Genomic DNA, 16,281 nt, shown 5'->3' on the forward strand with positions numbered 1-16,281 from the left:
CCCCATTTTCCCTTGTCTTTAAAGGAGGAGAGAAGTACTGGCACACCAAGATGGAAATCTGCTTCCTTTCAACCTTAAAGTCCTTGAATGACAGGTTAAACTATGCTACCTCCTTTAAACAAGCAGTTTTGCAAGACCACCTTATTCCCTTAAATTTCATAAGGAAACACTAACTTCTTTTAAAGATACCTATTGAGAGGAAAGGCATTTCTTTAAGGACTCTCTTGATTTCAGATTTGTCTCAAACTCATTCCCATTCGTGGGATGAAGCCTGGAGACATCAGTTCCATGAATGGGAAAATGCACAGGTCTTCAAAGTATCAGCTTAATTTTATTTTCTGTCTCATAATCAACAATCTAGTTCACCAATTCTAGTTCATAAAGAACAGTTGTTTGGAAACCTAAGAGCAATAATTTTTTTCAATTGAAGTAAATGAAGACCAGTTCTAAAGACTTCAATGAAGCCACCAATGTAATCAAAAGGAGAGTCTGATTCACATCAAAGTTGTGATATATCTGTTGATTGAAAGTTCTTTATTTTAATATAGGCTTTAACCAGAATCCAGTAATAAAATTAATTTTGTTCTTCTGTTAATGAACACACTGGTCTTCAGTGCATATTGGCCTGAATGTAGAATGAAATTTTGTTTTAGTCTAATCTGACAAATGAAGTTCGGGGGGGAGACAAAAAATCCAACCTGACCTACACTTGCACAGAGTACTTTTATACCACACAGGCACCTGCATGAACCCATCACACAGAGCTGAGAGCACAGCAGTCACAGCCCCCACCACATGGCCAGGGCACACTTACAGCCTCAATGGGGTACGAGGGATCAAGGCCCTCTGCCCCCCCTGCCAAATCCATACCTAGCTTGTGACAGGGAAGTCAGGATTAGCAGAAAAGGCAAGGGAACAGTCTCCACAGTCTGCTGCACGAGAGTGGCACTACTTTGGCTCAGCAGCAAGGAGAGTCTATGCCCAGACGGTGACAAGAGAAGCGGAGACAGCAAGAAAGATACACGGAAAGAGGATGAGCCACCACAGGGAGGGAGAGTGGACAGAAGAGGGATGGGGTGTAGGGCTAGGGAGGCTCAGGGTGTGCTGCATAGGCGTTGGGAATATCTAAGGACATGATGATAGGGGTGAGCTGGTAACACTGGGGTGGGTGGGAAGGAATGGAACATGCATCAAGCTGGGGAGATGCAGGACATGAGGCCATGCAGAAGGGTGAATCTGATGTGATGCCAATAGCAGCCTTTGTTACAAAACAGCATATTAAGCTTAACAAATTAACATCTGCCAACTTCTCACTCCTTTTCTCAATGCAAAGATCACACCTCAGGCTGGAGACCATCCTATATTCAGGCCAATATAAGATCACTGTTTTCTTCTCCAAAATTTCAGGTGACCTAGCTGCTGTGCAAGTCAGAACATTCACAGGGACAAAAAATTTGGGTTTTGTTCCTCTACGATCAAAACTAATTAAGCTGACTTTGAACTGTGTTTAAGTGTCCTTAAAAATGCATCATTAGAACAAATATAGTGTGGATCCAATCTTTGACAATGACAGAGTTTTATTAAAAAACACGTATGCACTATTATCTCAGTATCACTTCTCAATAGGTGAGGCAATTAAGAATGTCAGTACTGATCTCTGAAGAGCAAATAATCACTTTTTTTCCTTTTTTTTTGGGTGTGGATATATAGACTGAGCAATGGAGATAAAATTTTAAAAAACCACTGATCCTCAAATATTAAATTTTCCAAAGACCAGCTGAAAGAATTTTATGAGTAATATTGCCTGCTTGTGTCTCAACATATTATCACTTAAAATCCACATTCTTACTGGTGCTTTCACAACTGCAGGATGAATGATTATATGCAGTATCAAATATAACACATTACACAAAAGCTTATATATAATACTATTTTTAAAGAAGCATATATTTAAAGAGGATTTAAGCAGCCTCTGTTCAATGCACACCTGATGTTTGCCCACTAAAGTCCTCAGATTTTGGTCTTAACCAGTTCCGCTGACTCTTCTTGGAGGAAACCAGAATCCAGTACTTCCCATTTTTACTGGTCTGAAAAACAAAAGGAACAATGGACTAGACTCCAGCGAAACCAGTGCATTCATAAAGACTGTGATGCGGCAAGACCAGGGATTGGAAAGAATCGGAAAGGAAAAGTTAACAGGGACAGATCCAACCCATGCACAGAACATTATATACTGTTAATTATAAACTGTAGGAATCATTCTTGCATTATCAGTAACAATTATGCACTTCAATTTGCAGTATACTTACATAATTTCAACTAATGCTATGCTGGACAGTGACACATAAAGAGATAAAATTAGACAAAAGCAAAGGAGTTTTCATATAGTTAAAAAAAATAAAAATCCACAGACCACAAATAATTTAGATGCAACAGCAAAACATGTGAAATGCTGGGCCCAGACTTGAGTTTCTTACTCAGAAAGGACTGAATAAGAGAAGGTTCTGGATTAGGCCCAACTTTACTAGAACCTAATGCCTTCATTCTGCTTAATTATACAGGAAATAGCAGCTTAAAAGGTGACCTGCAAAGGAAAATAAAATTAATTTTAAAAAAATAATAAAACCTCTTAATGATCAACATGCTACAGGTAAATCCCAAAGGAGGGCAAGTCTAGGTATGCCTGAGCAAACTGAGAGGGCCTTTTTGGAATTTCCCTTGTATCTCCCTTTCCCCTGCCATCATCCTTTTGTAAATTTGCAGCAAGTCTTCCTTGTCTTGCTAGAAGGCCTCCTGGATGACACAGGTATACACAGAAAACATGTTCAGTGCCTTTTTGTAATGGGGAGGTTTATCCTGTCCAATTCTTCCAGATGTGTAAGGGCAAAGCCCTATACATACCCCACAGCAGGCTGAAGCTGTTTGGCAGGAGCCCTGTAGTAATGTAACATTTTCCCCCACACAAAACATTTTCCCTTCTGGCTTCCCATTCATTCCAGAAATCATTCTTCCTTTTGATACCAAGTTCAGCTCTGCACAGCCCCAGCATCCTCTGTTGGTGAGCGTGAATGTGAGCAAACAGATGTTCCTAAATACCTATTAATGTCAGAAGTGCTTAAGAGCAACTGACTGAAGCTCTCTGATGGCTGAGGAACATTTATGTGGGGCTATGTACACACAAGCAGGAAGCAGAAACAGCTCCAGTACTCAAAGAAAAAGTTCTGTTTTCAACTAATGAGCACAACCCTCAACTCCACTTTTTGGGGTTCCCAAATCATCTTGTTCAAGGGAGAAAATGATGATGACTCCTTATCTCCTCTCCCAGCAAGACCCTTATAAATCCATTCCCCTGCAATGTCCATCTCAACATCTTCCACTATCACAAAGGAAGAATTTCATTCCCCACATGTTTTTACTGAGGTACTACTACTGTTAAGTGTTTCTACTAATGTACTACTATTGTTAGGTAGACAATATTTAAGACAGACACATAGATGTAATGGACTAAGTCCTCATGGACTTAGCTCCTTCACTATTCACATTTACAGACTATTTCCTGTTTGGAAAAAAAGACCCCAACAAATCCTGTTAAAATATTATCAAGTCCTCTCAGTGGCATTTAACATTTTCTCTTAAATGTTTATAGTCCTCAATGCTCATCACACATCTAAAGTCACTCTAGCAAAAAGCAGATGACCTCAGGGACAGGCCACTAGAGACATGGAAGGACTATGGAATCAGGGGAAAATGAAGCAACTGGAACAAGTAAATAAACAAGATAAACACGAGATGTAGCTAAAGGAACAGGAGCTGAGGAGAATGAAGGAGGATAGTCAGGTACTCTCATTCATTCATTATCTTACGAATACAGCAAAATCACAATGCAGTGGATCCAGGTGAGGGCAATGCTACACCTACAATTAGTGGGATCTCAATTTCTACAGGGCCATTCTTAATATGCTTAATATTCTTCATAAAGAGCTCAACAATGTACACACAAAAGGGGCTACGTCTGTATGAATAATGAAAACATTTACTCCATTTGACAGGATTAAGTGAAAAGATAAAATAATTTCTATGCTTTGCAACAATAAGCATGCTATTGGATAAAAGACTTTTCCTTATGCACAGAAGACAAAAGTTGTCCATGATAATGCTGATTTCTAGAACACCTTTCTCAGAAGCTTTTGGTGTTTGAAAATTTCTGAGGCATAATACTGGACAAAGATGTACCATTCTCCTTGTAACTGCTTATAGTCATAGTGTTACTAAGCTTTTCACCTAGATGAGGTAGGAAGAATTTTTAATGAATAACAAAGTTTGAAGTATTCTCCACATGAAGCAGAGAAGCATCACACTGCAAAATGCATTGTCACATGCATGTGCCCAAAGCCCACTTGGGTATAACAAAACATAACTTCTCTAATTTGTCAGAATTCTTACAATTTACCATGTCTTCCATAATTTGTGAAGCACTAATTTTGCTAAGTCTCCAAACGCCCTGATAATTCCAGGTTAGATAATATTTCAATTTCAACTAAAAAAAGTGCCCCAAAACCCTTGTGTGGAAGATAATTAATATAAAATATAAACATAAAATTATCTATTCATTTTTATTATCAAAAAGAGTTAACACTTTTTTTGCCAAATTCACAGTTCCTATTTAAAAATCTGATAAAATAGTTACACTTGAAAATATTTTAAAACATTTGATATCTCAACTAAAAGGATAATGAAGACAATACAGAAATATAACCAATAATCCTCCTCCTAACTTGCATTTCATACTTTAGAGGGTTCAAGCACAGTAAAGGAAAACAACAGTTTCATGGTTATTTTCTTTCAAAATAAAAGAGCAATAATGAGAACACAGTACTGAGAACACAGTATTTGTCATTTTGCCTTTTATATAAAACAGCAAATCTAGCTTCAATTCCTGAAATCAATCAGTTTTAAACCACAGGAAGGGTACTAGAAATATCAGAATCATAATAATAGTAGAACTCAGTAAGGAGTTAATAGCATTAAAGTCACTGTGGGTTTTAAATATTTCTTTAAGGAAACAAAATGGAAAGTGGTTACTTACCCTACGGAAACTGTGATTCTTTAAGAAGTGCTGTCCGCACAGATCCCAGGTGAGCACGTACTCACACGGACGGGACCAAGTCCTCTGAAGTTATGTCCATCCAGGCTGTGCCTGTGAACCATCCCAGCTCTGCACAAGGCAAAGGACTCCCCAGCAGTGCCACGCTCTGCCACCACTGCCCCACCTAGCACAGCCAGCAGCAGTGGCAGCTCCCACCTCTGCTCTTCACTCACACCGCGGCACGAACCCAATCGCCCACACCACTGCCATCAACGCGCTGCTTTGGCAACCTCCCTCTCCCCTGCTGCTCCCAAACCAGTGCTCCCACGTCAGGGGTTTAGGTGCTGATGTGACTTGAGCTGGCAAGTAGATCGTGAAAGGGAGCAGGGGCATGGGAGAGCAATACATGGGCAAGAGTTGATGTCCTAGCTGGAATTATGGTGTGAGGTTTGGAAAGCTGAAACACCAACTGGCATCCTAGTTGAGGAAGAAAAGAGGATGAACAAGGAAGGAAGGAGCTGCTGCTGCTCAGGGTGGTAATGGAGCAAACTAATCTCAGGATGCCCCAGTCCAACCGCTCTCAGGTTTGCCAACAGTAAAGACCCATTCAGAGTAAAGGGCAATAGATGACTTTTGGTGCCTCTATTGCCCATGTACCAGAAAAGCCACCATTACCGTAGCATAAGTAATGATTTTTCCTCTTTTCTGTACCAGGTGACTAATAGTCTAAAAAGCACTGACAAGCAGTCACCTGACTGAAAGTACTGAAATCTGCTCTGTTGGAGCAAACAGGGATAGCTGGGGGAGCTGAGTTGGTGAAATCATCAGCAAGAGACAGCTGATCTCATCATCGTAGCTCAGAAGAGCCAAAATAACTGTCAGACATCACCTCCATTTGTAGAGAGCCAGTCACTGGAACAGGTTGCCCAGAGAAGCTGTGGATGCCCCATCCTTGGAAGTGTTCAAGGGGACAAGTTAGATGGAGCTTTGAGCAACTTGGTCTAGTGGAAGGTGTCCCTGCCCATGGCATGATGGCTGGTACTAGATGATCTTTAAAGTCCCTTCCAACCCAAATTGTTTTTTGACTCCAATTACAAACCTCACTACCTTCAGCTGGGGCTCTTAAAATGGCACAAATGTTGCCAGAGCTCCTGAAGGAATTTAACCCCACATTAGGGCAATCAAAGAAGGAGAACCATGTAGCCTTCTCTGGCTTTCCCTCTGCTGTGGGCTTACACACATTCCTCTCACCAGGCAGTTCCATTTTGTGGGGGAGCAGATTTAATCCTCCTGCTGATTTAGCTGCTGGAAGGGGCTGAGGGCAGAAATGGCAAAGTGCCTGCACTGCTCCAGGACAGCATGCTGGGACCTGCTGCCCTGCAAGGCTCAGACACTCTTCCTGGATCAACAAGGATCAACGTGCCTACTGCACACTTGTACAGGCCTCAGAGAGAGAGCAGGAGGTCTGACCAGCTCCGTAGAAAAACATTAGATTTTTTGCAAAAGAAGCTTCAACTCAGAGTAGCTGCAGGCAGCAGAAGATTCAACTTCCCACCTGTGGCTTTCAGAGGCCCCTCTTAGAGAGAATAAACTTTCCATAAAGGAAGATCTCAGATGGAAAAGCTGATCCCACCAATGGAAACAGTCAAGCAGGTAAGAAAAATCCATGCAAAGATGTTGAAGTATTGATGCTTCAACCTATTTAGGGGCGCCTTTCTCCACATTGAATTAAAATCAAGTCTTCTGACTGATTCAGGGGTCTACATCCTGGCTTGTGCTTGGCAGGCCATTTGATCTGTATTTATTTGAACAGCATGTCACTTTTTGAAAGAGACAGTTGAGGGAGTCTGCTCACCTTTGCTCCTATTTAGAAAGAGAATCCTGACTTTGGTAGGAAGATGCTGATCCTCCCCCGTTTGTTCTTGGCTGAATAAGGGTGGAGAGGGAAAGGGGCAACGAAGGTCTCCCTGTGGTTCTACATCTGGAAACTCAAGCTGAGGCATTGAAGCTGGAGAACAGAAAGGAAGAATGGGCATTGCTAGGGTGAGGCAACAGAAGGTTAGTCTGGCCATGAAGTCTGACTAGGCCAGGAGAGGCTCACACCTGCACTTGCACAAAGTGAAATTTAATTTTATGTCTGTTTTTTGTGTAATTTGGAAGAGATTTGAACAGCAAGCAAGATGTGCAGACACCTATCCAAAAATAAGGCACTACCAAATGGCAGGAGGGACAGATCTTGGCCCCCAGAGCCCTGTCTCTGTCACTGGGGCCTTTTGTATGGCAGGCAGTGAGAGGGGAGAGCTGGCAGGTACCCTACCTGAGAGTGGCTGGAAATCAGTCACGCTTTTACATCTCCTCTTCTCTCATAAGCTGACAGACAGATGTGGAAAGACAAAGGGGTCCAACACTGAGGCCCCAGTGGGTCGGGATGGCATTGAGAGGTGGGTGATGCCACTGGGCCTTCTGCATTTTCAGACAACAGTTACTGCAAATAACCATTCAAAGATGTAGGCACTGCCCCTATGGTACAGTGGTGCTTCATGTAAAGGGAGCATGCACACAATATGCAAACTAATCACAAAAGAACAGAGAGTTTTGCTGTGTGGGTTTTAAAAAATATATAGAGAGGGCTGTATTTATTTTATCTTGAACTTCAGGAGCTGCTTATAGTACACAGCTCAATTCAGGGAAATCCTGGTCCCAGGATTCAAGCTCTAGCCTACAGTGCAAAGGAGTGGCAGAGGGAGCAAGGTAGAACAGCAGTGAGAGCATGCACAGGCTGCAGGAAGACACAACCAAATCCCCAAATCTAGGCATGCAGCAGGAGAACTGCCTGCAAAAGCTGCTGCAGGAAAATTGAATGATGTGGGCAAAACAGCGAAGATATCTCTCCAGTGATCTTAGATATAAACATAAGAATGACTTAGAGATAATAACACATAAGACTTCACCCCTCAGGGGAACAGCCTAACATCTAGAACACAATGAAATAACATAACCACTGAAACTAAAACCAGGCAACCATTGTAGTCTACTTTAGTGACAGCATATTACTAATATCTACTGTGTGCAGAATGATGATTATGCTGCAAAGAATATAATATAGAAGACAGAAAAGTACAAGATTCATCAACACTAGATTTTATTTAAGGCTTTGCTGTTCTGGTTTTTTTTTTAAACATCCACAAAACAGAGAAACCTACAGAAACTGCAGGCAGTTGAGCAGAAAAAAATCCCAATCCCTTCAAACCAATCTGAAATTTGGGTAGCAATGTAAACAAATGCACTAAAATTATTAAACACATTTCTTTTCTTGTGGGTAATAAATATACAGATTTCAGTAGTAAACATCTGTTAAATATACATATCTTTTATTAATTAATAAAGCAAGCACTTGGAGGAAAAAACCCACTAGGTTCCTGTGGGACAGTAACCATCATACAAAAATAGGTATTTATATAGACATGACTATTAAGTTTAATGTTTTTTTTTTCATTGTCATAATTCTATGCAATTCTGAGAGCTGTACTACAGTAATGAAATTTGGACAACTAGCTTTTTAATTTTAGAAAGTAACTCATTCTTATAATATGCTACACTAGAAAGAGCATTACATAACTTTTTTTTCAGAATATAGAAAAAAAGTTCTATCATGTTTGCCCTTTTTTTTCCCCTTAAGTTTCTGGAAAAGTAGAACATGAACTTACTAATGTTTATTTTAGCATGACCTAATAGTCTGTAACTTAAAGGAAAAAAAAAATCACAATACCATCCAGCATCTCTTTGTGGGCTTTCCATGTTTCAGATTACTTAGGTCCACTTTAAATCTTGAGAGCTCAGTTTTGGTTACTAAATGTTCCAAAGGATTCCTGGTTATATACTAAATTAAAGGAAACAAGAACTGCCTAGAACTAACCCATCTGATGATGGTGGTTTTATGGACTTTTTAAGAATCTCTATGGCACTGCAAAGATGTTTTTCTAAAAACTTTGGAGAGACTGTGATACAATTAACACTGTTAGTGTAATTACTGTTAAAATTTTTAAAACCAGCGGAAGTGTTTTCATGTGTTTTGGAATCACACCACCACCACCACCCCTCCTCCTGAAGAATAATTTGCACCTGTTTTTAAAGTGATGATGCTTTTGTGAAAACAAACTTTGGTTACTATTTAACCTGCATATAGACCCATGCTATTTTTATAATAAAATGCAAAAGAAATCCTGTAGATGCACATGCAAGCATGAACATACAACCTAAAGGTGCATGAGATTATACACTAATATAGTCAGGAACTAATTCAATATTTTTAAGGAAAAGTATTTTCCTTTGCCACAAGACACCTTAAAATGAGCATGGCTGTGGGGGCAAGATAAGTGTTATGTCTAGGCCAGTATTCTACCTTCAGTAATATCCAAAAGTACAGAACAGGTCATAAATGTGTGATATTTCTCTGATTCTCTTCAGACCACCCACTCCTTTGATGTCAGGGACTTCCTGAACCATATGTGGTTTCTGTTTAGCAACTTTGAGCACATCACCCTTCCAAGCAATAGTCCACAATTCTCCTGGAAACCATATAATTTTTTGTAATATCTACAACATATGTTTAACAAGTCATCCCACAGGTCTCTTCAATACTGATTTCATGAATAATCTCTTATTTTTGAAGGCTCTGAATCTGCCTTCCCTCCTAACTGTGCATGCTTTTGTTTTGAAAGGCAGTGGTTAATAGTCATCTTCCTTCCTCTGCAGATGTCCACAACATTGCCCTCAATCAATTCCTTTCCCAGACCAAAGTTCCAATTTATAGAAATGTTCTTTAATGGAAGCCACCCTATGTAGCTCATCATCCTTACTGACCTTCTCTAAGCTTCTTCCAGTTCTAATATACCTTTGAAGGCTCCAGAAATGCACAATACTTGTAAGCAACTCGAACGTACACTCTTGTAATGACATTCTCAAAATTTATTCTGTACATTTTTACTCTAATATTTGGATTGTGTTTTGGTGACCAATGAGTTCATGATCTCACAGGATTGCCAATCACAATTCCCAAATCTTACTCCTCAATGGTAATACTCAGCTCAAACTCTTAATCCAATATATAAAAGGGATTGTTCTGCCCAGTTATCCATCTTAGTTATCATCATAATTTATCTACACTGAATCTTATCACCCATTTTGTTGCATAGTCCTCAGCACTTTAATGTTCTTCCATTGTTCTCCACAGCTAGCTCTCTTCTTCACAGCAAAGTTGTTCACCCAACTGCCCATCCCCTTACTGATACCATTAATGAACATGTTCCACATGTGGAAATTAACTGGGACCCTCCTTTAACTGGGAATTGACCTTCTACTTCTACCCTTTGACTGTACCTCTTAAACTGTCATTTACTTTCATTTCATCATCTACAACTGTCATTGTGCAAAGACCTCCCCTCTTACATCATCTCAGTTTCCTTAAAAAGTCTTTTTGCTAAAGTTCACTTTGATTTTTGAGCCAGAACATCTTTACTTCTTGCTGATCTTCCCAAGAACTCCAATTTCCCAAGACAGGACTTCCTCACAAATGCTTCTTTGACTCTTCTCAAATTATCATTTCTATGCAGTTGGCCACCAATGGTATGCTTTATTAGAGTATCTACCAACCAAATACAGATTTCAGGTTTGCCTGGTACAGGCCTGCCTGGCCCAGAACACCCCTGAAACCATGATTTTCCATACTTGCATTTCATAAGATTTTTCTGAACCTGAATACTTGAGCATGTACAAACAGTGTAATTAGGTTGCAGAGCACAAATAGATTGGATAGGTGTTCAAAGTTTTGCTTTTTGAGTCAGTCACCTAAAAAATCATAATTAAAGATGTTTTTAACAGTTTCAGCTATCATTCAAGTAAAAGGACTTCTGGTGCTCTAGTCCTGCTAGTCAACACAAGCTCAAATAAGAGAGGCAAGTTGAAGTAGGTCGTTGAAAAAAATCTCAACACGTCATAGAAGCTGCAAGAACTGTGCTAGGGCCTTCCACAGGAACCAATTTCTCTCATTATGAAGATGGTTGAGAAGATCAATTCTAGAACAAAAAGACAACTCATGCAGGACAGATATAAAGTGACTAAGGGACAGGGTAGTCTTCCCACTACATAACACCACATCCTGGGTATAGGTGGCAACCATGCAGTAGTGCAAAGCCTGCAGCAGAAGCCCAGTCCTGTCCTGAGCCTCACTGCCAAAACATTTCCTGGGGGCAAAAGCTGTGACACGGTTTAGCACTGCTTTTTTGTAACCTTGGATTTCTTTTAACCATGTTATTTATTGGAGCTATTCCAACTAAAATGCTGATAATCCTGGTTGCCCTGTTTCCTCTTATCCCAGCCCTCAAAGAAAGGCAACAAGTAAGAAAGAGTGACTATTTCCAAGCAGTCACTTCCAATACAACCTACAGTCACGGAACTGCTGTTCTATCTGAAAAGAAAATACTTCATAGAATATTGTAGTTTTACAGTAAATAGAAAGTGTTACATCTAGCCATGATTGCTTTTGCTACTACTGCTACAGCTGTGATGCTGGATGATGGTATCAATGACCTTATAAGCTAAAACACAAAAGCCTTAACTGAAAATGCAGAATACTTAAGGTAATACCGAAGCAAATCCCTCTTCAAAGCTGTAACCAGTGAGCCTTTCTGAAGCTCGACAGCACAGACACCAAATGTATTTCTGACTCTGTGCAATGCTGTTACTACACACCTAAATAGCTTACTCTGACTACAGTGACTACTCAGAGCCCCCACAAGTCCTGTTGCTACGAGAGCATCCTTGAGAACAAGGTAAGTACATAGATCCACATTTGTTCCCATTTCCCATTTGGCATGTTGAGCACTCTGCTCCAGAGTACTGTGATGCTGTGCAATGCAATTTGGGATGCACATCTCAATGCATAAGAATTCTGAGATTTGATGCCAGATTAGTGAACAACTAAAAGCAGTCATGCATAATTTAGAGCTACACAACTGAACACTGCAGTGGGAGATAAGGCAGGCAGTTAGTATCCAGAATAGCCACCTGGATTACAATATTTGGATTCAGGTGACTGGAAGCAATGGCTGGATCAGTTTCAGGCAGCAAAGCCAGAATCTGCTAGAAGTCCACACAGATTTCGTCCTGGAACTGCACCAACAGAAAACCATTTTGGGAGCTCCCATCAGCCTGATGAAATGTCGTAACAATGTGGTCACCAAAAAACTTTACCATTAAATCACAAGGTAATTATCTTGTTATTGGCAGGACAAGCAAGTCAGGAAGGCTGACAGTAGCACAAGGTTTCTTCATGTCATGTCAAGGGACAGGGATAGGGTTCCCTGCTGTCACAGAAGCAGGTTGTGAAATGCATACGTGTTGCCCTAGTGTCTCAGCTCCACCTCCAAAAACACTAGCTTAAGACTTTCTCAGTCTCGCTGGACACAGTTTACCACTGTAAGCATTCACCAGCACTGGGTGATCAACAATGAAAGACCCCGATGTCCTGAAATTTAAATTTTATTCTCCACGGTCTAAGACACCAGGCCACTTACAAGCTCTCTTTTTTTAAAGCAACTTAGTAGACTCTGCTTTCCTGATTTCAAGCCTACATTAAGCGATGTGAGAAAAACACATGCAAGACTTTGCCTTGAACAGCTGCAAACTGCTAGTAGGGCAGGCTTCCAGAAAGGTGGAAGGAAGATGGTGACAAAAAAGATGGAATAAAAATAGTCTTATGACTGTATGGTATGCATCAATGTTTCATGCATGTTATGGGAAAAAATCCTGGAAGGCAGATGGAAACATGAAATAGAGATGCTTTTGTGAATCCCAGAGAATGTCTTCCTCTAAAAGTGCTCTCCAACAAGACACTCGAGCTCCTTTCACGCTGTGGGAAAGTAGCTCTAGGCTAGCAAAAAATTTGCAATCAAAAAAATATGTTTAATATTATTTTTAAAAAGTTGTGAAGAGATTAATTTTACAATAGTTGTGTGTTCAATTAATTTTTCAGACAGGTGTTTAAACAAATGGATTTATTTACTGATTTAGCTGATGGTAATTTTTTTTCAGTGAAAAATAATGACCTTAAAAACAAAGCAAGTCTTGCACAGAGTGCTCCTCTAGATGGTATACAGAAGAATCAGAGTAGACAGGAAACATTTCAGCTCAACTGACGTAATGGTATCAATCTGAAATACCTTTTATGTTTTGCAGGGTGTTGGCGATAAAATGCTTGACCAGTGTTTTGTTAGAACTGTTTAGGTTTAGCACCTTTGTACTGCCTATTTCTTGTCCCCTTCGAGAAACGCATAATACATCACAATCTTCTGGGGGTTGTCCAGGAAACCCTCCTTTCACCACTCTGCCTTTGCTGAGCTGACAATTTCAAGGTTCAGATCCACCTTTTGTTTATCTTCTGAAATCTGATGGCTACCTTTGAGCTACTAATTCCCTCTTCATATGGGCTGCAGCTTTTTTATGTGCTAAGAGAAATCAGAAAAAATAAAGATGTTACTAGTCACCCCACTCATTAAAAAGTCTATTTTAATACTGCTAACTAATTTCTTCCCTTATGACCACATTTAGATTCTTTTCTCCCAGTTTCTCTTTTCACCGTGTGCCTTTCAAAACTGCAAGATGCTTTCCAAATTACTTCCACATACTACATATGCTGCTGTAGGTTTTTCTGAGACATACGTAATGGAGTAAGTTGATTGATATTGTTTTAAAACTTGAAATGGTCAGACACTGTTGGATATGCAATTTGAGTATAAAGCGTTCTGCTTTTGGTTGCTTATTGGTTTTTTTGTTTGGTTTTTAAAGAAAAAAACTAATATGCATTACATATTTAACTGCATACATGGCGAAACTAGCTGTCCTTATGCTGAAGGACAGCACTCCCTAACAAATTCCTGGGAGACTTAAGGACCTCATTTGTAAAGACAACAGGCAAATTGTGATAATGCACTGCAAGGTTACCTATCAACAAGCTTCATCCAGGAGTGTTAGAGGAGCATTACCTTAGAGGGGGGAAAAACCCCTCCAATACCAACAACCCGACACCTTCTTTACCTGCACTGCTGTATCAAAGCTCTCTTACACACTACTTTCACTCTTTTTATGGCTCCTGAAAATTACGGTAAAATACACAGCGAAGGTAAGAAATTTCTATTGCAGCTTTTAGATCTACACAAGCTCATTCTCCTACACAGAAGATTTAGAATAGCAACACAGTTCAAAATTCTTTGTGTACTTCAACCTGGGTGAAGATTGAGCACGGTAATGAAACTCCGCAACAGCATAGCTTTGTATTTGAGACTGCTCCAGGATGAATAAACATTCTGAGCATGACTAAGGTCTGGAGCAGGGGGGCAGCATAACCAAAGCTGGGGAAGGCTGTGATTAGCGAGGAGGAAATGACAGATCACGTCAGTAGAGAAAGGAGGCAAAAAAGTGTGAATCATGTCTGGGACTTGGCACAGCAAAGAAATACATCATTAAAACTTTGAAGTAAGACTGATGAGAAGATGACATTTCACTGAGGGGAACAAGAGTGAAGAAAAAAGCATGCAAAATTATCAAAAAGTGTGATCACGAGCTCTTGCAATTGTGGAGTCAGGTACTGGACAAATTTACAAAACATGAGTCAGCAGCACAGATGTGACAGTCACTGACTGGGAGGAAGGCAAACCAACACTTGCTAAGCTGAAGGATGTCACACAGGCAGGGGTGTAGGCAGCAGCAGGAGGAAGCAGTCCCATACAACACTATCCACTCTCTATGTCTGTGTACACCCCCTGAACACAGGACTCCCTCCAGCCTTCAAACTATCTCCCCTTGCACCCAACCTGAGGAGCAGAGCTCCAGGGAGCATGGAGGTGAGCCATGCCATGGCTTCAGCTCAGCTGGGACAGGCAGCTACTTGCTGTGTCTAACTGGGTTGAGCTACTTCCTGCCCTCCCTACAACCTAAGGGTCCCCAAGGCAGGGAGCAGGCAGTGAGCTCCATGGTGACATCAACACCAAAAGCAGGGTCAGCATTCTCCTTCTGGAGATCTCCAGGCTTTCCAAATAGGGCAAGGTAGGTATGGGACAGAGTTGCAAAGATTTGGACAGTGAGGATAACTGATCTGGGCAGCTAAGATAACTTGATGCTATTCCTCATGAAATGGGTCTTTTACACAGAAGGTACAGAGCACAGACAAGAAGGAGAAGCAGAAGACATGGCAGGTATCAAGGAGCTGAGACAGGAAAGTTTCTGAGAAGTCCTCCCATACAGTTGGATTGGTAAGAAGGCAAGGCTAGCTGAGCAAAGACCAGGGACAGGGGTAGGGGATACTGACAGTAAAGGTTGATACTCTGGATGACAGAATAAGAGAAATGAAAGGATGGAGGGACAGTAGCTGGAGTGCAGAAGTTTAGAGATGGTCAGTAAGTGACAGCACATCTGTGTGGATGAGGAGCTCACAAAAATAAATAAAACAGGAGTGTGACATTAAGTTTGAGAATCGCTAAGTAAAATGGCAAGGGAAAGGCTGCTACCTGAGTAATAGAGTGATGCTCCAGAAAAAGTAGTTTAAACCCTCCTGTGAAGTTATTGTGCAATTGGGCATGCAATACTTACCAGATCAGTTTCCTCCTACAGCCTCCACAGGATCCAGTAGCTGTTTCTTGGGTATTGTTCACAGCTGAGGAGACACAGTGCTTTGCAGCAAACCCAGGCCAGGAGGACACTATGGTATAGGTGAGGCTACTGACTTTTTTTTTGTTGTTGTTGATTTTTTTTGTTTTGTTTTGGTTGTTTTTTTTTTTTTTTTTTTTTTTTTTTTTTTTTTTTTTTTTTTTTTGTTTTGTTTTGGTTTTGTTTTTTTTTTAACTTATTTACCTCAGACCTCTGTTGTGGCACTGTGTACCACCTGAGAGAAAAAAAAACATTCACTCCTAGATTTGGTGGCAATGTCACTTGCAAAATCACAGCCCTGAGCACATATGAGGGCACTGATCAAGAATACTGTTGAGTTTCTTTGTCTTCTGCTGTATCCTTTGTGGTCCCTTGTGCTGATTCATTCCCAAGGCCAGGTCCAGGTGTGTTTTCTCTCCTTCATTTATGTGTGCACCTGTACCTGTCCATCCCATAACAATTCATATCCGAGCAGGCTCAATCATGTATGAACT

The 16,281-nt window shown here is 40.6% G+C and overlaps 1 protein-coding gene across 4 annotated transcripts in view; it reads right to left on the minus strand.

Annotated features, from left to right (window-relative positions):
• Positions 1 to 16,281, minus strand: part of PLAG1 (PLAG1 zinc finger) — a 47,702-nt gene that overhangs the window by 4,585 nt on the left and 26,836 nt on the right. For 2 of the 4 annotated variants that reach the window (XM_053967547.1, XM_053967300.1), the window contains exon 2: positions 1,988 to 2,087. The gene's annotated coding sequence lies outside the window, so the exon portion shown is untranslated. Of the gene's footprint in view, positions 1 to 1,987; positions 2,088 to 5,086; positions 5,134 to 6,941; positions 7,061 to 16,281 lie in introns of those variants that run through there. The other 2 variants (XM_053967377.1, XM_053967463.1) reach the window with 2 other exon arrangements.

Source organism: Vidua chalybeata, chromosome 1 (assembly GCF_026979565.1).
Source record: "Vidua chalybeata isolate OUT-0048 chromosome 1, bVidCha1 merged haplotype, whole genome shotgun sequence".
NCBI lineage: Eukaryota > Metazoa > Chordata > Aves > Passeriformes > Viduidae > Vidua > Vidua chalybeata.